The sequence below is a fragment of the Marmota flaviventris genome, chromosome 11 (genome assembly GCF_047511675.1).
Source record: "Marmota flaviventris isolate mMarFla1 chromosome 11, mMarFla1.hap1, whole genome shotgun sequence".
Classification (NCBI taxonomy): domain Eukaryota; kingdom Metazoa; phylum Chordata; class Mammalia; order Rodentia; family Sciuridae; genus Marmota; species Marmota flaviventris.
This window is the reverse complement of record NC_092508.1, coordinates 35,179,753-35,202,907: the sequence shown is the minus strand read 5'-3', so window position 1 is coordinate 35,202,907 and position 23,155 is coordinate 35,179,753. Positions and strand designations below refer to the sequence as shown.

Genomic DNA, 23,155 nt, shown 5'->3' with positions numbered 1-23,155 from the left:
AGAGCTCAGTAAATGCCATTAAAATGGAACCCTCATTCTGATTCTGTAGAACTACCCTCAAGGACTGTTAAACTAGGACAACAGGTATATGTTTCAGTAGGACACTTTTGGGGTCAATGTAAGAGAGCTTTTCCTATTCTGGATTGTGCTATTTCAGGGGTTGGTAAAACTCCCACCAAAAAACATGTACAAGGCTGTATCAGGCAATGCCTTATTTAATTACATGCATTTTGTCTTTCTTTCCTAAATACAGTGCTATGAAATACATACTTGTGTTACCCCATTTTACCAAATGCAAAACTGGAGCCCAGAAGGGTGGAAATCTAGGAATTTGCAAAACAGGTATCAAACCCAGGCAGTTTGAGGGCAGAGACTGCATATGTACTATGATGAGGAAAGGTTACAAATATCTGATTGTTATTTGGGTTTTTAAGGTCGCTTCCTATCATTAGACTTGATTCTTTTAAGTCTCCTTTAGGAAATAAGATGCTGATTGTTGCAAAACACTAATTCATTGTTAGAGCACCCAATTCTTAGAGATTTCGAATTTACTAAATGCAGTCACCACTGTCATTGTTATCATCATCCTCATCCTCATCTTCATAGTTATCATCTCATTAAACCTCACTGTGAACTTGCAAGGTAGAAATTACGTACCCTTTTAAGAAGGGGACACTGAAGCTCAGGGAAGTTACATAACTTGATTAAGTCTTCAAAGTTGATAAGGGGTTGAAATTTGGTGTCTGGTCCCCCAAGCTCCTGCTTTTCCTTATGCCATCCTGTGAGTAATGCACATTGACATTGAAAATATTTACTGATCAGTTCTGTGGACCAGTCAGAGAGACGTCAAGCTACAAACTACCTCTATGGCTCTCAGATGAAGAACATTGCCTGAGGTGATGTTTAGGTGAAATCCAAAAGTGTGTAAAAGGCTTATAATATACCAAGATCAGATCTGAAACTTCAGAAAACTAGTGAATTTTTCCTGTGTTCAACTTTATCTGATTTTATGCATGATATATAGTATTATTAAAGAACAAAAAAGCTTCTTGTATAATTATACAATTGGCCCTCTGTATCCACAGGTTACCTCTCCAAAGGTTCAATCAACTACAGATTGAAAATACTGAAAAAAGATTCTTTGTCATTATTCCCTAGGCAATATAGTATAACAACTATTTACATAGCATTTACATTGTATTAGGTGTTGCAAGTAATTGGCCATGACATAAAGTAGACATGATTTAAAGTACACTGGAGGATGTGCGTAGGTTCTTCTGCAGAGATTATGCCATTTTCTATAGGGGCTTGGGCATCCATGGATTTTGGTAACTGGAGGTGAAAGCTGGTCCTAGAAGCAATCCCCTGCAGATACCAAGAGACTGTTGTATTTCATTTATATTTCTAAAAATAGTTTAGCAATGGTAGTGTTCCATCTTCCTTATAAATGAGAGTCTTGGGGCTGGGATTGTGGCTCAGTGGCAGAGTGCTTGCCTCACATGTATGAGGCACTGGGTTAGATCCTCAGTACCACATAAAAATAAATAAATAAACCAAAGCATGCTGTCCATCTACAACTACAAAAAAATTTTTTTAGAAATAAAAATTAAATAAATGTGAGGATCTTTCCCATTCTCTTCTTTTCTTTCCCTTCTTCCAGTCTGAAGCAAATTCTCTGGCTGCCATCCCTTCTTGCTTCCTCTGGTGCCTTGCTCTCTTATATCTTTTTTTCTTCAGCATCTTAACCAACCTTTTCTTTCAGTGCATAAGCATGCGTATGTCTTTTTCACATTTTTTTAAAAACAGAAAACGAAAGACAAAAATCCCTTTGGCCCATTCTCTCTTAGCCTGGTTATGATCCATCTCATTCCTGGTCTTAGAAGGCAGCTTCTTAAGGGATGGATCCTCATGAATTGCCTGTGCCTCTTCACTTTCACTTCACCACCACCCTTATGTATTCCTGTCCTCTCATGATGGCTGCCCCTGTTCTTCAAACCCATAGATGTATTGTCCAGAGTTCTTTTCTATTTCTTGACCTGGTATAGCATTTGGTGTATTGATTACTCTCTTTTATGTGAAACTCTGCCTACCTGTTTTTCAAATCACTTCTTTCTCCTGATTGTTTTCTTTTTACTCAACTACTCTTCATTGGACCTCTTTATAGGCTCTTCTCTTTCTGCCAAACTTAGCGCTATAAAGAGTTTGGCCTTCAGCCTTCTGCCTGCTCTTCATATTTGCCCTGCAGTAGATCATCTGTTTACTTCTGCTGTCACCTATGTGATTCTTTTGTTTGGGTCCTGAACTCAAGGTTGCTTTATGACTGAGCTATAGCTACACCTCCCCCCCCCCCCCCCCCCCCCCCCCCCGCCTTTTTAAACTTTTAAATTTTGAGACAGGGTCTCACTAGGTTGCCAAGATTGACCTTGAATTTGCAATCCTCCTGCCTCAGCCTCCTGAGGAGCTGGGATTACAGGTGTGACCCACCTTGTGTGGCTTGCCATTGATTCTTAAATCTGTGTATTCAATCATGAACATTTTTCTTACAACTGCTTCAGGTACCTTAAATTCAGTAAGTTTATAACTCTACTTCCCCAGCTCTAAACCAGCAGATTCCTCTGCATTTTTTTTTTAATCTCAATAAATGAAACCCACTTCATGGTTGAAAATCTAAGAGTTGCTCTGGATTCCTGTCTTCTTCAGTCCCTACATTTTCTTGACAACTAAACCCCGAGAGACTGTCTTTTCAAACTCTCTTGAATCTGCCCTCTCCTGTCTGTACCATTACCACCATTACTGCCTTGGCTCAGGCCCTCAGCCCTTTCTTGAGGATTATTACAGCAGTCTCCTAACTGATCTCTCTGCCTTCTGTCTGGCCTGTCTCCAATCCGTTCCCCACACTGCTGCCTTTCTAAAAGGCAAATCTGATCACGACTCTCTGCTGCTTAAAATCCTTCAGCACAGTCACTGCATCTTCAGGATAAAGTCTAAGCTCCCTGGCATGGCACAAAAGCTCCTTTGTGATCTAGGCCCCCCCTTCATGTGTGTATCAAAGTCTCCTCTAATGATCCTGGTCCCCACTGTCTACCCCTGCCCATAGCATCTGTGCTACAGGAAATGAACTGTTATAAGAAAGAAATGATAGGAGAGATTATGGAACTGCAATATCCAGTACCATAGCCACTATTGCCTGTGACTCTTGAGCATTTGAAATATGGCTAGTCCAAAGTGAGATGCACTATAAGTGTGAAAGAAGACTTATGGTTCTTTTAGAGTTTCTTAAAATTAGTGCCTTGTGGATACACGTATAGGTGAGATTCACTGTGATATAGAAAGAAGACTTTATGTGGAAAAAAAAAAGAGTGTAAAATATCCCATTAACATTTTAATATTGGTTGTATGCTGAGATAATATTTTGTTTATAGTTGAGTAAAATATATTATTAAAGTTAATTTCATATTGTTTTAGCATGGCTACGAGAAAAAATGTAATTACTGCATGGGTTGCATTACAGTTCTATTGGACAGTGCTGTTACAGGACATCTCATTCCCAGGAAATGTGTCCTATACAAGCCAAGCCCATGAGCCTCTTGAATGATTCAGTCAGCCCTAGAGTACAGAGAAGCAACAGTGGTTTCGTTTCTTAAATCTAGAGATATAAAGTGCTTTAGGTAAGATTCAGAAACAGAGAGAGACAGATTCTGAACAATAGAGGCAGGAATCGTACATAGAATGTACACAGCTTGGAAAGTACATTAAAGTACATCAGTCACTTGCAGGCCTCCCTAGACCCCATCAGGAGTGGGAAGCAGGTCTTGTAGTGTAGCAGAGGGAGGATTTGAGATAGATGGGAAAAGCAAGGAGGAGAAAGTAGAATTACATCCCTGGAAGCATTCTGCTTGTGAGGTACCGGATAAGAGGCAGAAGGCCAGACCTCTGAGATGCCCTGCTATTGATTTTTCCCAGTGAGTTAATTCCCAGTTCCCACTGTCTAGTTCTAAGATCCTGAACAAGTTAATGAATTAATGAGCCAAAAACCCCCCAAAACCAAACAAAAAAAAAAAAACTGGTAAGTGCTCCATGGAAGTCAGTTATGCTTTAAAACTGAGGGTAGGCATCTGTGCATCACTTGGCCCAAAAGGCTTTAGGGGAAGGGTATGCGAGGCTCTCAGAAAACCCAGAGGGTAGGTAGTATGTTGTGTCATAAAAGATAGCAGAGCTTTATTCATGTGTTCATGGTGGAAAAGCCAACTAGTGACAGAAAACCAGAGCTTGTTGGGTTGGAGCAGGAGGGAGAAACCCTCCTGGAGAAGGCACTGGGAGAAATCAAGACAATTAAGAGAAAAGTTGAGAAGATTAGATTCCAGTGAAGTCTGGAATAGGCAGTGTGACTAGGTGTCTTCTCTCCTGGAGGGTTGCATGCTGCATTTTTCTGAGCCCTAAGGTTCTGAAAACAATCTTCCTCCTTGAAGTCTATATGAATAGCTGTTTTTATTTGCTTTATGTGGTGGACATTTGTATAAGAATATTTGTTAAGGGGGAATATTCTTGTGCTAAAAACAAAAGTTTGAAAGTCATTCATCTCCAGAAAAGGCCCGAGAGGAGTGGTGAAAACCCTGGAGTGGTTATCACTCCATTGTCTGCAAGATCTGGGACCAGTTTAGCCCTTTGCAGGCAGAGGCAGCTCCCTTGCATTTCTCTGTCATTGACTCACCTGACATCAAGCATGTAGCTTACCCAGGGACATGCAAATGCAGCTGCAGTATGCAGAGCTCAGCCTTGTTCTTGGATATTCAAGTTTTTACTTTGTATTCCAAGTTCTACTTTGTCTCCTACATTCACAAGGCCCTGCTTTGAGTTCTGTGTGGGGATCCCAAATCATCTTGAGGACCAGTGCTGTCATATCTCTCCAGGTTCTCTTGGGACAGTAGTGTTGCCTCTGAGCTGCCAACCTTAGGGCCATGTCACTGTTACTCTCTTTTAGGTCCCTTCAATACTGATACATACCAGCAGTGGTCAAGACACTTAATAGATGTTTTTAAAATTGAATAATTTGCATGTATACTGGCTGTATTAGTCCTTTTTTGTTACTATAAAAACAAAAACAAAAAAAAAAACCCGAGGCAAGCTAACCTTATAAAAAAAGGGGGGGTTTATTTAACTCGCAGTTTCAGAGGCTGAAATTTCAAATAGCATGGCTGCAGCTTTATCATGGGCCTCATAATAAATGGCAGAAATGCATGTGGGAGAAAAGAGATCTCAAAATAGGAATCCAGAGAGAGATTAGGATCCCATAATCTCTTCTTGATGACATAAGGACTTCCCAGTAGGCCCCAACTCTTAAAGGACCCACTTCCCAACATTGCCATTTTGAAAACTAAGTTCCTAACACACAAACCTTTGGGAGACAAATGACATCTGGACTATACCACTGGCTGTTGGGGTTCCAGGCCCCTGACAGCAAACACTGCTTTCAGATCGGCTGCCCCTCTTGTTTCTACATGCAATTTGGAAAGAGAAGAAGACAAGCAGTGAGCCCATTTTCTTAAATTAGGATACATCTGTGTCTTTGTCTTCAGTGGGAAGGCTGGTCTGAAGGGTCCATGAGAAAGGTGGCTGCCTTGGTGGTGTGATTTCAGAATCCTTGCTCCTAGAAAGGGTACTTCAAACATTGGCAGTTTCTCTTTCATGTTTTCTAACATGTAAAAGTCTACATTACAAAAATGCTGTTTTCTTTCCTAATTCCAGTATTTCCTGAAAGAAGGAAAAGATGAGCTTTGGTACTTGAAAAACCTGACTTTGGCTCCTGTAATTAATTGGCTAGCTGTATGATCAAGTTGTTTCATCTTCCTGAACCTCAGTTTTTTCATGTATGAAGTGAAATTAGTAATACCTACTGTTCTGTTATGTCTAATTAAGAGAAAAAAGAAAGTGCCCAGCACCAGGGCCTCAAATGCAAATACTATGGAAATAGGAACTTAAACTTAGAAGACATTTGCTCATTAGATAGAATAATTATATAGACCTTTCCCTGAGTCGGATAGGGAAGAGAATAAGAAATCTGAACCAAGGAGCACTGGTGAAAAATGACCGGAAGGAAGCTGCCTTCGTATTTTGCTTAAGTCCAGTCCTGCCTAATGGTTTGCACTTGTAAAAATATTCATCTTGGATTATGGATCCAGCATGAAGCCATAAGGGAAAAGGAAGCCAGTTTACATCCTCTGCCAGGATAACATAACAATAAGCAAAGCATGTGTTTGAATCTCTGAGTAGTCAGGTGCACTGCCATCAAAATAAACTTTTAATTTCTATTCTTTGCTGATAAATTACAAATTAAGGAAGCCTCTAAAATTCCCTGAAAGGGAAGGTTCATGTACAAATTAGACACCAAGGATAGGTTTCTTTTACACTCATTTTGTTGCAGCTATACTTGCCTTAACTGAAGGTGTTTGGGAGGTTCTTTTATTACAGCCTTTGTTGCTTATGAGAAGGAGGGAAAAGCTTCAGTACACTAAGGAAAGATGATTTTGATTAGAGGCAATATTGTTCTCAGTGTGGGCTGCCTTTCATACATTATAGTGATTGCTAGTACATAACTGAGGGAAACCCTCTTATTGAAGTGCTATAAGCAGCAATGAGATAGTCTGATCTGACATACTGCCACTTCTGATAGACAGGTGTTTATTACAGGAATGTGGGCAGACTTACACTCTTTAAAGAGAAAAGTGGAAGATATTATGCTGGTTACTGTGACTGCTAATGTCCTGATCTAGCAGGTCTTTGTCCTTTATCATTTATTTCCCCTGTGAAATCTGAGCGGTGGACTGGATTCAGTACATGCACAGGTTTCTGCCTTCCTAGGCTTTTGATGCAATTGATCACCTCACTGTAATACTGTGGCCTACATGAAATATTATATCAAAATTATGAACTTCAAGGAGAGAGCATAAATCTGCTGCCTCAAAAATTAAAAATAAAGGACTTTAAAAAATGTTATTTAGTGCTGCTTTGTGGCATTGAATATGTAAACTCATTTATTGTTCTGATAGTCCCCGAGCAAGAACTATTTTGGCTGCAGTAAATGATATCAACTAAGGTTTCCATGGCAGCATCAACTTATAATTTTCAAACTTTTGTAGATTTTTACCTTCTGGACTCTTCTGGATCGAGTTTAAATTTGAAGGTTTTTTTTCCCCCTCATTTATTAAGGCAAAGCATTTTTAGGTATTGCTTGCATTAATGTACTAACATGAAAATTACTATTAAGAAATTAGAGGGCTGGAATTGTGGCTCAGTGGTACAGCACTTGGCCTAGCATGTGTGAGGCACTGGGTTCAATTCACAGCACCACACATAAATAAAAATAAATAAATAAATAATTAAAGGCCATTGTCACCTAAAAAATATTTTTTAAAAAAGAAAGAAATTAGAAGCATACAATGTGGGCATTGGAAAGAGATAATGAATACTATGCTTCTAATGTCCCACCAACTGCAGGAATCCCTTCCACAGTATCCCAGTTGCAATTGAGCCCAGCCAGGAATTTATAATTTTATGATATCAATGCTTCCAATGACAGTTGTCTGCAGTTCCTAGATCTTAAGCTTCTCTTTAGATTTGAGTCTTGTCTTATTTGTGATCGTACCAATACTCATTATTAAGCACAGGCAGACAAAATATTTTTTTTCCTCATGGTGTGCTGAAATCCACCTCCCCACAGCTCACCTGATGGTCTTTGCATGCCCTTTGTGGTGCCACAAAATAAATAGAGAGCTTCTGTGAGGTAGCTCTTCAATATTTGACCATATCTATTGTAACTACTAAAAGTCTTTTCCTTTCAGAGTTATGTGGTCACAGTTGTCAACTGATATTTCTCCTGTTGCTTACATTCATCTGGACCCCGCCTCTCTGTTCATACCCACTTAACCATAGGGTATCTTGAATTCAATACCCTTGGCCTGACTCTTCTGAGCAGTAGAAACCAGGGCTACTGTTGACTCACTTGGCCTTAGTAACATCTGTTATTAACCTGTTCAAATGTGGTGACGCTTCCTTTGTAAATCAAGGCAGCACACTGTTAGATTATATATAAAGTCAAATAAAACTCCAAGTCTTTTTAACACCTTCTACAAAGCTAGTTCTCCTTCATTCTCTGCTTGAGCAATCAATCATGTGTGCTTGTTGGAGGATTTCACATTTGTCCTTGTTAAATTTTGTCAAATTACTTTTCTTCATTATCAAAAAATTTTTGAATTCTTACTTTTTAAGTCAATCTGCTAGTGATACTTTTCACTTGTTTATCAGTTGCACATTTGAAAATGGTATTATCTCTGTGATAGATAAAATGTTGTTCAAGAAAGGCCAAAGATAGAATCCTGAAAATTTCTATAAGCAACTTCTTGACATCAATATAGTATTAGTTTTTTTTTTTTTAACCTGTTGTATAATCTTCCACTTTTGCTTACTTTCTTGTCTAAGAGAAGGAAGTCAGGGAGAGACTTAGCCAGATGCCTTAGTAACTCTATCATCGTTGGTCTTCTAATTGCCAGTCGAAGAGAAGTAGAATGAGATTAATTTGGAATAAATTTCGATCACACTAATTTTCATTTTTGAAAATTTTACTAGAAATTGCTTTTTACCACTTCATTCAGTTCTCTTTACAGAATCATTACTCTTAAAATGAATTGGTTCCAACACAGTATTGTATTCACACCTCCCGGGACAGACAGTAATCAGGCTGAGACATGTCCAAAGAGTTTATTGGTGCCTGCATAAATGGCTCCATAACTTCTCCATAACATGACCATGACAGAGAATGCACTGATGGCATTATGTCACCAATGAATTTGTTTTCTCTAAAATCTGTATTTTTTGTAAAGAGTTTTTTTCCCCCCTCACATAATTTTTTTTTACCTTTTTAGAATAGTATCAGTTATCTGTCAATAACATATGACAGTGATTTCTGTACTATATTTTATAGTATTTATGTACAAAATTGCCCATGCTTTTTTGCCTGGGACTAGATAAAAAAAGAGTAAAAGAATAGTAGTTCAAGAAACACAAATCTATGATAAGTCAAGGAATAAAAGTTATTGCCTCACGAAATACTAGCATTTTGTGATACTTTATTTTTTGAAGTATTCAAACATTTTGTTTTGAAAATAATTTGATTTTAAAAATAATGTGTACCCCTTAAATCTGGAAATCACTGGAAAGGATAAAAAAATATGAAAAGTCAACTAAAAATTTTACCACCCACAGATTGTTATTGTTGTGACTTGAGTATTTTCTTTCCATATATGCATTTTTGTGGGTTGTATGCATGTTTAGGAGTGTGCATGTGTGCATGTATTTGTGTGTGTGTGTTTCAAAGTTTTAAGCTAGCCTCATCATGGACACAGGAAGTTTGTACTGAAGAATCATTTTGGCATAGTAGTTAACAGTGCTTTGGGATCTAGAGTGTAGCTTAGTGGTCTCTGGATTTGATTTCCAGCACGAAAAAAAAAAAAAAAAAGAAAGAAAGAAAAAAGAAAAAGAAGTCTTTGGAGTCAGACACAGATACATTGAGATTCCATCTTGTCATACTGTTAATATAGTGACTATAAATTACCGAAGCTCTCTAGACCTCAATTTCTACTTTTATAAAATTCATTATAAGAATTAATAAGATATAAAAAGTTTATTATAAAAATTAATAGATAATTCATGTAACATATGTATGTCATTCTTGGCCTATAGCATGTATTCAGTGTGAGCTAGTATCATAAAGGTTTTATTTTCTATTTTATTTACCTAAATTCTAGGGTAAAAATTTTCTTATCATAAAACATTATTTGATAATATTTGGAATGACTGCATAAATTTCAATATATGAATATACCTTAATGTTATCATTTCTCTACAGTTAGACCATTTCCAATTCTTTTCTGTCATAAAAAGTGCCACAGTTAATATTCTTTACATTATTTTTTGTGCATAGAAAACAGATTCAAAAATGAATGAATAATGACATTCTTACATAGAAAAAAAAAACCCTAGCAGTTCTTTCATGTCTACTAACATACCAGATTATATGCAACATTCTTTACAGCAAAATTCTCATTTAACTTTTGCATAACCCCTTTGAGGTAGTCTGTCATCCCCATTTTCCAGATGAGAAAGTTTGAGGGTAGATAAATCTTTTGCTTAAGGCCTCAGAGACCGGTGGTAAGAGATGGTATGTGGAGTCAGCTGTCTGATTCCAAAGCTTAAGCTCTTCCCACTCTGGCATGCATTTATGCCTATCTTTTTGAGGCAGGCAGAATGAATGGATACCATTGTACTTTCTACAAAATGTCACTTGGTGCCACATAAAAGGTAGGACACTTGGCCTGAACTCTGGGCTTATTCAATATAGTTCCTCTTGTTTTCATATGTTCTTATATGTTTTAGAATCAAGCCTCATTAAAATAAGGCATTAGCTAAAGGAAATGAAGCATTGATATGATTACTTGACAAAAGGAAACCTCTGGGAAGAAAACATTTGTTTAGTCAACAATATAAAATGCTTTTTTGTTTTAATTGTATGGACTAGGCCTGAATCATTTATCTCCCTAGGAATCAGAGTGTTTCACACAAATCAGTTTAGGAATTAAGCAATAAGAACAAAGTAAATTGACACTGTCAAAAGAAATTGTACTTTTTATTACTTGTACATTAAGGGTTGAATGAAAAAAATATTAACCTTAGCTATAAGATGATACCAGCAAAGAGCTGTGATAAGTACAGATCGAGGGGGAACATAAAGTATACTGGGAAGTATAAGGTATCCACCCCAAAGAACTATTTGATGAACTGACAGGCTGTCTTTAAAGTCAGCCTTATGGAACACTTACCTTGGCAGCTCTCAAGTCTGACTTACGGCTTGTAGTGTGGCAGCCAGTTTTGTAGGAAAAATACATAATTAATACGAAGAAGAAGGTACAGGTATTGCCAGTCAGCACCTCATAGTTTGTTAGAACAAAGGGACAGTCAAATTTGTCTTTTAATAGGGTAATTCTCACTTGTCACTTTGTACATTTCAGTTCTTAGTAAAAATGGAAGCAAAAATTCTAGCTTACAACTTGTACTAGCTTACAACCCTAGTAGTAATATTTCATATGCAAGAGGTACTTTGTTGCAGAGTTTGTAATTTTTATAGCCCTTGAGCTTGCACATTTTTTGTCTTGGAATTATTCCTATTTTTCTTTGGTTGTTTACTTCTTGCAGGGGAGAAACAGTGTCCTCAAGGCCCAATAGCCAATAAGGTTTTGTACCTTGACAATATCACCCACCAACTTAGACCGTTAGTGGTGTTTCCCCATGAGTTATTGTAGATGGAAGGGCCAAACAAGTAAAGTTCGAGTTCTGTGTACAACTAATGAATAGTTAGATTGGAACACAGAATTATATGTGGAATCTACAAATCAGTTCTGAGACATCTATTACTTATTAGCTGTCTAATCTGGGGAAAGAACTTTACTGTCTGAGCCTCCAGTGATAGTCAGAGATTATCTGGAGGATCAAATATATTGAATAAGCTATTTTGTTAACTCAAAAGTTATTTTGTGATTCTTTTCATAATTATTAACTACTAACCACAGGTCATGCCTCTTGGGGAGGAGCTAACATTTAAAATATTTACAAATGAAGAATGATGAAAATATTTGTGGTCTATATTACCAGATCTTTCTAACTCTTTGCTTATGTTTTATCCAACAATAATGGGACAGGTCCTTCCTTTACCCTGGAAACCTGTGGTGCTTAGCTTTGAATCTCTCAAACTTTGGATTTGGAGAGGCTGGGGTTGTGCCTCAGTGATAGAGCACTCTCCTAGTATGCATGAGGCAATGGGTTCGTTCCTTAGCACTACATAAAAATAAAATATTGTGTCCATATAAAACTAAAAATTTAATATTTAAACAAATTTGGGTTTGGATGCTCACTCCAAGGCATATTCCCCTGAGGATGGAGGGGGACCCTTTGAACACGATAAAGACCTTTATAAAAGTAGACATTAGATCTGTTGTGTTGTTTTAAGATAGAAACAAAACTGGTATATGCAATGCCTATTTTAGCTTTCAAGAAAAAGGCTCAAAGAAAAAGACAAAAAGGTAGAAAACCTATTCCAAGATTGCATTAAAGAAAACTATAGGAAGCTCTTTGGTTATTAGAGGATCATGCTGCTAGTGGCAAGAGGAAAGAGAACAAGAAGTCAGGAATTCTGTTGCTGGGTGACATCATGTAAGCTTTTTGGAACTCTCCCATCCCCACTTAACAAGATAAGGGCTCAGAACTGCATTTCTGCCCTTTCCCTGGGCTGCTGTGGGGTTACTGCTAAGCTTCGCCTCACTTTTATTGCCTCCCAGATGGTCATAGAGGATGGCCCTTTCTCTCAGTCTATTAGAAGAATAAGATTTGTCCATTGGCCGTCCTTCCCTGAGCTGTACTGTAGGACCCTTATGAAAGTGTTTCGGGAAATTAATGATTGAAATGTGTCTGTGAAGTTGCCCAGGGATGGGAGTGAACTAAGTACTGTTTCAGACAGCAAGCCACTGTGACCAGTTAGTTGGGAGCTGACTCAAGGCCACTAGTCCCAGCATGCCCTGAACCTGCTGCTATTCTCATTTTGAATTGGTTTCTAAATTTTATTTCTCTTTCTACACAGGAAACTATTCTGAATTTCCCTCCTTTGCTTTGAAATCCAGACATTCTTCATTAGTTATTTCCTGAATGTCTGTCTGCTCTGAACTAGGCATGGTGAGAGGAACACGGAGAAATCAGACATTGAAAAGGAAAAACATGCATAGGTAGAAAGCAAGAAGTACCTCCAGAGTTGAGAGAAGGGAGAGGTTAAGTTTGTAATGATTTTCTTTTCCCTCTGTACTTTCTGCAATAGATTGTACTACATAAAAATCTATAGCAATATTCATTTATGTAGCAAATCCCATAATAATGAAAATCCCTATTATCTGTGACTTTGGCATGCATCCGTAGTATACAATTCCAATACAGCAGAAGACTTTGGACAGTCCCTTGGAGTGAGCTGAAATGGGATTTGACCTATATATCAAGCTTTTTATGGTTTTGATATTTTTCATTTCCACGTGTCAACAAATACCTGACTTGATATTAAAGCCAGTTAAATCAATATTTCTTGCAGTAGTCAAGGTACAGCAACATATATCCAAGGGCACCATATCCCTAACAGCCACATTTTGTTGTGTACATATATTTTACCATAAATCTAACTGACTGAACTGTCTTCTGGTGAATAGATGAAAATATCAACATAGCTACCATAAAAAGAAAAAAAGCCAGAGAATCTTTAATCTTGCTCCTCACCCATCGTTTAAGCAATCCTACAATTTATTTTGCTTACTTTAATCATAAGGAAGGACAACATGAAAGGTCTCTATTGTGGTGGTTGTGGTTTCTTTATCTCTCCCCAAATTTATCTGCTTTAACCTTTCTCCCTCTTTCATCCCTACCTGAGGATGTCTGACCAAATACAGGTGGACCCAAGAGTCTCAGACTGCAGGAATCTAGTCATTGTAAGGAGAAGGAGAGTGGGGTGGAAGCCCATTCCTACTTACTCTTTTTCCTGAACTTGTAACCATTAGATTTCTCAAAATTATATGTTAGAAACTCATGGTATTTCTAGAAACAAATGGCCAGAAACATCAGTTTATAAACACCAACAAATTCATTTACTGTTTGTTATCAGGAAAGCCTAATGGACCTTCCATGTACTTCAGTACCTGCATTACTATTCTCACTTTATAGATAAAGAAATGTGTGAGACTTGAGCTGCTGAGTGAGTTATCCAGGAGCATTGATAGAAAGGAATTTAGACCCAAGTTTGTCTGATTCTAAAGCCTTTTCACTTTTTATTACATTACACTGTTTAATATATATCATGAGATTGAAGAATAAAATTTTCAAGTTGTTAAAGTAATAAATACATACTTACTATAGAAAGTTTGGAAAGCAAAAGACATTATAAAGAAAAAAATGACTCATCCTTAATCCTTCACCCCAGGGATAATCACTACCAGAATTTCAATTTTTTTTCTTTTCAGGCTTAACGAAAGCTATAATTTAGACACTCAGATGAATACTATTGCCAAAAATTGTCATCTTTGAAGTTAACACATGTACTTCAACAGTGCTGCCATTGCTTAAACTTCCTTGGAATCATTTTGAGAGCCAATTTAGGAAACAAATTCCCTGTAGACACCCTCATCCAGGGGACTTTGGTAGAAAGAGCAAAGACAGTGTATCTATTACCTGAATACCTATCAAAATAATACATAACATGTTTGACCATTTTGCACCTTCTAAAACCATATGCTACAGCTATTTAACTGTCCTATAAAGAATACCATCCTTGCCCTCTCTAAGAGTAAACACCGTATTCCAACTTCAGTTGCCATGGGGGATGGAATTTACAAAAACGCTGCTTCTTACCATGCCAAATATTGATGGATATTTTGGGGTATGTTTAAAAGCCTTTATTAAAAATTAAATCTATAAATGTTTAATATCTTATTTGACAACTCATTTATTACATTGTCAACACAGCAGTGTTTGCCTTTTGCAGTGCATAAAAAAAATCAGAAAATTGTTTTTGTCAAAAGTTTGAAAAGCATGTTTTGAAATCAATTCCTTTGTAATGGAAGAGTTACTCTCAATGAATTATTCCCCTCCAAGGAGTTTTTGTGAAAGCAAATTTATCTAAGTGTGATGAACTGATCTTTAAATAAAGTCAGTAGCATCTTGTGTAGCAGTTAATGTTTCCCAAGGAAGGAAGCACGCACGCACACACACACGCACACACAGATTGCTGTCAAAATGGCCATTGGTATACTTTACTAAAGTCTAGAAAGTCAAGGAGTTAAGCACCTGCATCCCATCAGCTTATTCTGACACCCTACCCCAAGACCACTAGGCACCTGGGACTCCTGAACCCTGGATTTTGGATGGCTGCAGAATTCCTCAGGGCCACTCCCAGGGTCGAGGATTGGGAAATCTGTGCATGTGCACTTGTCCACAGGACTGTGTTCTTCCCCATCTTCTGATTGCCAAGATTTCCTACCATAACAATTCACTTTGCTTTAGAGCTAATTATGAATGTAGGTCATGTCTGTGTTGAATGTCTTTGGCACTGTCCTGACATTATGTCCGTCCACGTTTGTTGGGTAATTGAAAGGTTATAATATATGCTCTCAGAAAATGGACTGTTGGGAGAAAAAGTTAGTCTGATTGAAAGAAAGTCAGAGTCAATGGTAGATTAGAATCTCAGGGCTTCAGAACTTCCAGGTCAGTGCTCTCATTTAAACATGAAACTTAGGAATGTCAGGTGACTTGAGCAAGGTCACCCAGAGGTGGTGCCAGAGCCAGGTGTGCAGCATTAGCATCAGCTTTCCTAAGGAGTCCCATTCTTTCCAGCACCTCCCTGATCTTGTTTCCCACTGGTTCCCTGGAATTCAGCCTTCTGAGTGTAGGATCACTGACCAGAGCATCCAAATCCCCACATGGTGCTTAACACATTGGAGATATGGGATTCGTCACTCAAAGAGAGGGTCTAGTGAGTGCATGAGTTCTTGGTTGACCTAGGACCTTTGCACACATCTCTGTGCCTAAGTGATTACTGGCTGACTGCTGTAGGTTTATGTGTACATTGTAGGCTATCTCTCCAAGAAGAGAACATTGGTAACAATAATAGCCAAGATTTATTTTTAATACATTAGGCAGGATATCATGTGGCTACCAATCCAGGCTGATTGACATACAATTATTGATATCCAATAAAATGGTAATTTTTTTAATGAATCACTGATATTTGGATGGATATGTCAAAAATCTTTACTGGACTTTTGAAAAGTCCTGATTGACATTGTTGGAAGCATAGCCCCACTTTGTGTCTTGTATAATTCAATGAATCAGGTCTTTGGACCTCTCGGTGCCTCATTTTCTAACATCTATAAAATGCCAGTGATGACACTGTCTCCCTCAGAGTATTGAAGGAGTTTGCCTTTGTGAATAATGCCTTAGGACAATGCTAGGCACTTTCTAAACAAGAAATGAATGTTAGCAATTGTTATTAAAATATCACTTTTATGTGCTAGGTGTGTTAAATGCATTGCACACATTTGATATCATCTATGACTTTGTTAGGGAGATACTATCATTACCTTCATTTTGCAGTTGAGTAAACTAAGGCACAGGGTGGCTACTCCACCTACCCAAGGCTATGGAGCTATTAAATCATGGGTTAGGACCGATTCCTTGTCTACCAGACTCTAGATCCTGTGCTCAAGTACATATATGCTGGGGAATGGATGGTGTGGTCACTAATATGAGACATGCTTGACCTTCCAAATTTCCTTTCTTTATAGAACACTCCAGAACCCAGTCTGCTTCCAGGAACATCTCTGTGGATTCCAAGGTAAGTAAAGATGGTCCTTCTCTCCTCCATGACCTCCTCCTGCCTATATAGCCAGCTGTCTCAGCACCCACATCTGATTCCTGGAGGCCCCCTTACAGCAGCTTTTCAGGGTCTGAATACCAGAGTTTTATTTATAGCGTGTAGACTGAGGCACTCCTGCTAGGGCCATTGGGGCCAATGGATCTGAGGTATGTCTGCCCATCCGCATCCTCTTTCCCACCCATCTCAGTATGTCTCTGGATATTGTTAGTTCTCATGCATCTAAACTACTTTGGAATACCACAAAAAAAAAAAAAAAAGGAAAAAGGTCTTTTATATACATGCTTGTGATTTAGAAGAGAATTACCATTAAGAGTGGCAGGCTCTGGAGCCAGACTGCCTGGCTTTCCATCCACACTGATAGCCGTTTTCACTCTTGTCACTGTTGTTGAAGAATGTGCCCCAGTGAATCTAGAAGTCTGACTTGCAATTCCAGTGCTCAGTCAGTGTGAAACGGGAGTGGAAGAACCCAGGCCTCGGAACCAGACAGCCTGGCTTTGCCTCCCGCTTCTGATTAATAATCACACAGTCTTTGCACTTCACTTCTCTAAGCCCCAGTTTCCTCCTCTAACATGTGGATGAGTATGCCCATCTTGCAGCATTATTGGGATGTCTCAAGTTCAGATATGTAAAGGAAACTTACCGAAGCTTGACATCCAAAAAGATGGTTACTATTTTTCATATCAATCCTTGATATTTGACTGGATATGTCATATCCATATGATATATTTGACTGGGCTGAAAGTATGTTGTTTTAGATTCATACATTCTCTGAAATATTTGTATCCCCCTCTCCCAGCAGCCTGTATTCCTTGGGAAAAGATCATCTTTGGTCCAGATCCAGTCAACGAATCATAAATTCCAAACTGGGCTGGTACAAATTAAAGAGGCTTTAGTGATTCCTGTACATTTTCATGAATATTTAATCTAAACTTGTTTTTTTTTCCATAAACCCCACCCCAAACTTTAGTAGTAAGATGATTGTAACTTTTTGAAAAGAGCCATTCACATCGGTGGGAGTTGGTTGTTTTACAGGCATATAATATAGTGCTTAACTTCCTCATATCTGAGTTATTGCAAAAACCCTTCTTTATAGTTGTTTAAAGAGAATTATCCTGGGAAGAACTAGTTGATTTTTCTCTCCGTCTCTCTATCTCTAGACAGACAGACAGACACACATACATACACACACACACACACACACACACACAGCCTAGTTGTCCTTTTGGTTAGGCAGCTGAAGAGTTACTATGTAAATTCTGGCATCCTTCTCCCCATCAGACAAGCAAGGGCACAGTCAATTCCTGTTTTCTTGGAACATATACCAAATAATCAGAAACTCTGATTATTCTGCTGGAAGGCAACAGCTTGATGGAAAGATGTACCAGTTGAAAACAATTCTGATCATATTTTTGTCAGGAGAATGAGATGCCTCCAGCTGTCTGTCACTAATCATATTAGAGGTGGAAAGCAGGAATGCTTTGGCCTGCAACAGATTACTCTAATCGCATGTTGGAACACTACTTTTACTGGCTGCTTATCCCATAACGGTGACATTAGACGTTCCTGCTGTAACTGGTCTTGCCAGTTGGTAGTAGTCTAAAACATATGCCACATGAGCACACTTAAGGAATTTTCTAATTACAGCTCAAAGGCTTTGCTTTTATCTTTTTATGCTTATACTGCAGACATCACTGATTGAAATGATTTCTCCCTCGGCATAATCCTATTGCCAGTAGTTACAACAGACTAGGAAGATGGTAAATGAAACCCACAATAACTGAAGAGGTGTCCGAATTCAATTAGGAGGAAGCCTGTCCCATGTGGACACAGAAGCCATATAAATCCATTTTAATTGTGAGCTGTGGTACTTATCTGGTCATGTTTATTTTGGATGCAAGTGCCAAAGCTGGATTTAGACCAGAACTCCAGATCTTCGAGCTCTAATGACTAATTTGGGTTCCCGTTGAATCCCTTTATTCATTTCTTAATTCATTCTCCTGGAATTAGAGTTGCTTGGTTGCAGTCATTTCATAAATTTTTTGTAAATCAAAACAAATATACATAGATTTTTTTCCCCTGATGGTGCACACATATTGCCCTGATCTTAAAGAACTGTTCTTGGTATCAAAATAATAATAACAGTTTCAACAACAAAAATAACCTTTTGCAAGGTACTATAGTGGAAAACGGAGTGAGGCCCCAGGAGACAGAATTTTGAATCTCAGCTCAACTTCTCATAGTTGTGGGACCTTGGTCATGATTCCTTTCTTCTCTCTGCCCCAGCTTCTTCATGCAAAATGGGATGAATGGTAGTACCTACTTCACTGAGTTGTTTTGAGGACTAAATAAGCTAATATATGTAAAATATGAAATGTGCATTGATATGTGGAAGATGCCTGGTGCAGTAATGAATGCTAGTCATTAGGTTTGTTATCAATAAGACAGTGGTAGACCAATAAGCAGATTTTGCTGGTGCCACAGTATTCTCATCTAAATATGTCCTGTTTCTGCATTCCATTTGGAGAACATTAATGATGATAATGAAAACACTGGAGACTCTGAATTTGGAATTAATCTCTATTATTTGTATTGTACCCTTAATTTGGCTACAGAATTAGCATTTTTGGCTTTCCAGCCTTGATCAGTGGTAACCTGAAACCCTTTTGATGCAAAATTGCTTTAAAATTGTAAAGAACATTTTATTCTCTCAGCATACACAATATTGGCCTTTGGTAAAAAGAAAAGTGTGATTATAATATGTAAAACAATGTGTGTGTGTGTGTGCGTGCGTGTGTGTTTGTGTGTGTGTGTGTGTGTGTGTGAGAGAGAGAGAGAGAGAGAGAGAGAGAGAGATAAAGAAAGAAAGAGGAAGAAGAATAGGGGAGATATTTGGGGGAAGAATCAGCTCTGATAAATGCATTGGAATGTTTCAAGCTATTTTAACAGTAAAATGTGTTTATTGTCATGTATGAGCTAAAGTCTACAAAAAGATAAGTCTGGTAATTTGATGATCTTTCTCCATGGCTACATAAGAAAGAGTATTGACTAAATTGATTGCCAAAAGATGCATTGCAATTATTTTCCCTTAGTTTTTTTTTTTTTAAACTACAGGAGCTGTTTAGGTATACATGTGTGTACCTGTCTATCTGTTCTAGAGAAATGTATATCCATGTGCATCCAGTGATGGATGAAGTGTAATTATATGTCGAAATATTATACAACAATGAAAAAATTAACTAGAGTATATACAATAACATGGGCATGTTACTACAGATGTAATGTTGAAAAAAGACACCAAAGAACAATACTTAAGCAAACTTATTACAGGTTAAAAAATATGAAAATAGACAAAACTAAATTTGTTGCTAAGGTACATATACAAAGTGGCTAAAATTATAAAGAAAAGCAAGAAACTTATTACTGAAAGAATCAGGTATGAGGATAGTGGTTACCTCTCAGGGAGGGAAGAGAAAGGACCTGGAGGTTAACTGGATATGCAAATTCTACATTTTTATTTTAACAAATTTTTACAAACTAGCAGAGTCTTTTCTGCAAAGAATTTTCAGAAACTAAAGATAATTTTAACATTATAAGCAACAAGACAATGTCAAAGCTTTGGATTGTCAAACTCTGTCATTCACTTTATGAGGTAGTGATGGTGACTTCTAGATCACATCTGGAAAGAACTGATCACCAAAATTCTGAATTATCTGGGAGACATACAGATTTATATCTACCATGGTTAATCATAAACCGCATCCTGTACATATGTGCCTTGATATATCATGACTACAGACTTGTCAATATTGTCATTTTGCTTACCTTTTTTTGTTCATGGTTTATAAAATACAATGTGTTAATACAACAGTACATGTATATGAATTGTAAACAAGCAACCAAATATATATTGGGGATACATGTTCAAAACATGTGATAAAATATCTTGGATACCACTACTACATAGCTCAAATGTATATCATAGTTGTGGGATATACTGTCACTACCAGTCGTTAAAATATATAGAAGATAGAAACTTGCCATCTATGTTAAAGGGAGACACATCTCAGCCCTAATTTTTTGTTGTTGGCAAACATCAATACTAAGGCATTACTTTATATATTTTATTGCATTAAAGCTTTTGCAGAGCCATTAGGTTTGGGTTGCGGTAGAAAATACAGAAGGAGAATCTCAATCTCTCTCTCTCTCTCTCTCTCTCTCTCACACACACACACACACACACACACACACACACACAATAGCTTTTTTGTTTGTTTGTTTCTGTTTTGCTTATATTCCCTGTAAGATTCTTTTTAACTGTTGGGAAAAAAAATATTGAATACCCTCAGATAGGTTTTCATGAGGCAAGAATACTGGAAAGTATCAGGTGGCTCATGTATTATGGCTTGTGCCATCTGCCAGCATCCAGACTGTAGTACATAGGCCTCTCTGAGCCTCCATTGCCTTCTGTCTATCCTGCAGGTGATATCAGCAACCTTTCCCCAAATCTTTTTTTCTTTTTTTGGTACCAGGATTGAACCCAGGGTACTCGACCACTGAGCCACATCCTCAGCCCTGTTTTGTATTTTATTTAGAGACAGGGTGTCATTGAGTTGCTTAGTGCCTCACTTTTGCTGAGCCTGGTTGAACTCACGATCCTCCTGCCTCAGCCTCCCGGGCCACTGGGATTACTGGCATGTGCCACCATGCCCCGCTTTCCCCAACTCTTATGGGGCCATCTATGTGAACGTATCTGTAAAATGTTGCATTTCCTACAAATATAAAATATCATGATGATCCTGTTCCTTCTATATCTTGTTTAACACAATATAACTTTTTATGAAGTCCTGATGTCCTTAACCTGCAAAGTTCTTTTGATTTGAAGGTACAGAAAATGACGGGCTGGTTTAAATTTTAAAAGTAGTTATTTAAATTTTTTTACTCGAAAGATCCTGGGATGTCTCAGAAATGATGAATGGTTGAATCAAACCAAATCACATGTAGGACATGGGAAGCTCAAGGGACCTCAGCATTGGACTTTATGGTTCTTTTCTCTTAAGATATTGCTATTGTTGTGATTGAGCAGTAATGACTGCTCAAGAGAGAATTTCATTGGTCCATCCCAGGTCGATTGATCACCTTTTGAGGGGATGATGTCATGTATGACAGACATGATTCCAGGGAGCTCCAGCCCTGCATATCTGGGACAATTCAGAGAATAAGGGATGCCTCTGAGTATCTGCTTACAACTGGTATAAATGTTTCAGTAGCTGTTACGGACCCAACTTTCTTTAAGGAACTGTTCTAATAAAAAATTAATCAAAGAAATATAAATTCAAAGGTGAGGGTTTTCTTCAGTAAATGCCAGCATCACCTGCTTATGTTCATCTTGCGGGGTGGGGGACCAGCGGGGACGGGGACACCGGACTTGATGTCACTTTCATTAATTGCTGAAAAATTCTCTGAAGGTCCCATGAAGCATCCTGTGCTTTGGCTCTTTTTCTGAAGTTTGGCTTTACTTTCACCTTTAATGACTGTTTTACCTCTTTTAGAAAGAAGGCATTAAATCAGTTTTAGCATTACTAATGTTGATACTCTCTCCACTAACAGCTTAACTTGCCTTAAAATTTTATGCCAATAGAGAAGATAAGAGAGTTACACAGAGTCTGCATACCACAGGCGAGTCGTCATTACCATTAAAAGTCCTCGAGTTTTTTTTTCTTATAAACCTATTATATTTGAATATATCATAACCATTCCTTAAAAAATGCATATAGCATTTCTCACGTGAAATGGGTATCCGATAAGTAGCATTTGTTCTACCAGGGTCTGAACAATTACTTGTAATATTCCCAGAATGGAAATAATGAAAATGTTCATATGTCTGACAAATGACAAACTTCCAAAACAAGTTGAACAATTCAAATATGTACTAAATATTGAGTATCCTAAACTGTCTCTTTGGAGTGTTCATTGTAAGCTATAAAAAGTGCTGCAGTTTTTTTGTTTGTTTGTTTGTTTTTCAAGCACAAATATGTCTGAAATAAACAAACTTCATATTGTTCACATTTGCTTTCTGTATAAAGAAATTTTTTTTTTCTTAGAGAAGCCATGCCATTGAAGAGACAGATATAGTGATAACAATCATTATTTACTTACCTTTCATTTTCCAAAACGTGGAGTTATAATATAATGTATAGTGCATACTTTTTAACCAGCTTTCAATACATTATCAACCCAATTCTCACACTGGTTATAAGAATAAATTATTATTTGTCAGATTTTAAGTACTGACTCATGAACTTCTATTGGTGGCTATTGTCCAAAGGTTTGCAGGTGTCCTGACTAATGCTTTGAAAGACCAGCATTAACAATAAATCGTACTTTTTCTGTAGTGGAATGGAAAGGATTTTGCATTCTGGGTTCTCTAAGCTTTGATATTTGGAAGTTACTTAAAGTAAAGGGGTAAAGCATTCTCAGGCTTTAACCCTTGAACTTTAGGTCAGCCATAGTCAATAGCAAAAGCATCTTGATAGCTTTGTTCTCCTAACCCTGAGATTTCTTGACTATGGGAACTGACAGAGTGCCAAGTAAAGGCCTAATTGCATTCCTTGTTACTGAGAAAAAAAGCTCAAAGGAATTTTCCTTTTT

At 37.7% G+C, this 23,155-nt stretch overlaps 1 protein-coding gene across 4 annotated transcripts in view; it reads left to right on the top strand.

The window, feature by feature from the left end:
- The window catches only part of Spats2l (spermatogenesis associated serine rich 2 like), a 161,402-nt gene that overhangs the window by 6,859 nt on the left and 131,388 nt on the right, over positions 1-23,155 (top strand). For all 4 annotated transcript variants that reach the window (XM_071618942.1, XM_027925022.2, XM_027925020.2 and 1 more), the window contains exon 2: positions 16,416-16,465. The gene's annotated coding sequence lies outside the window, so the exon portion shown is untranslated. The remainder of the gene's footprint in view (positions 1-16,415; positions 16,466-23,155) is intronic.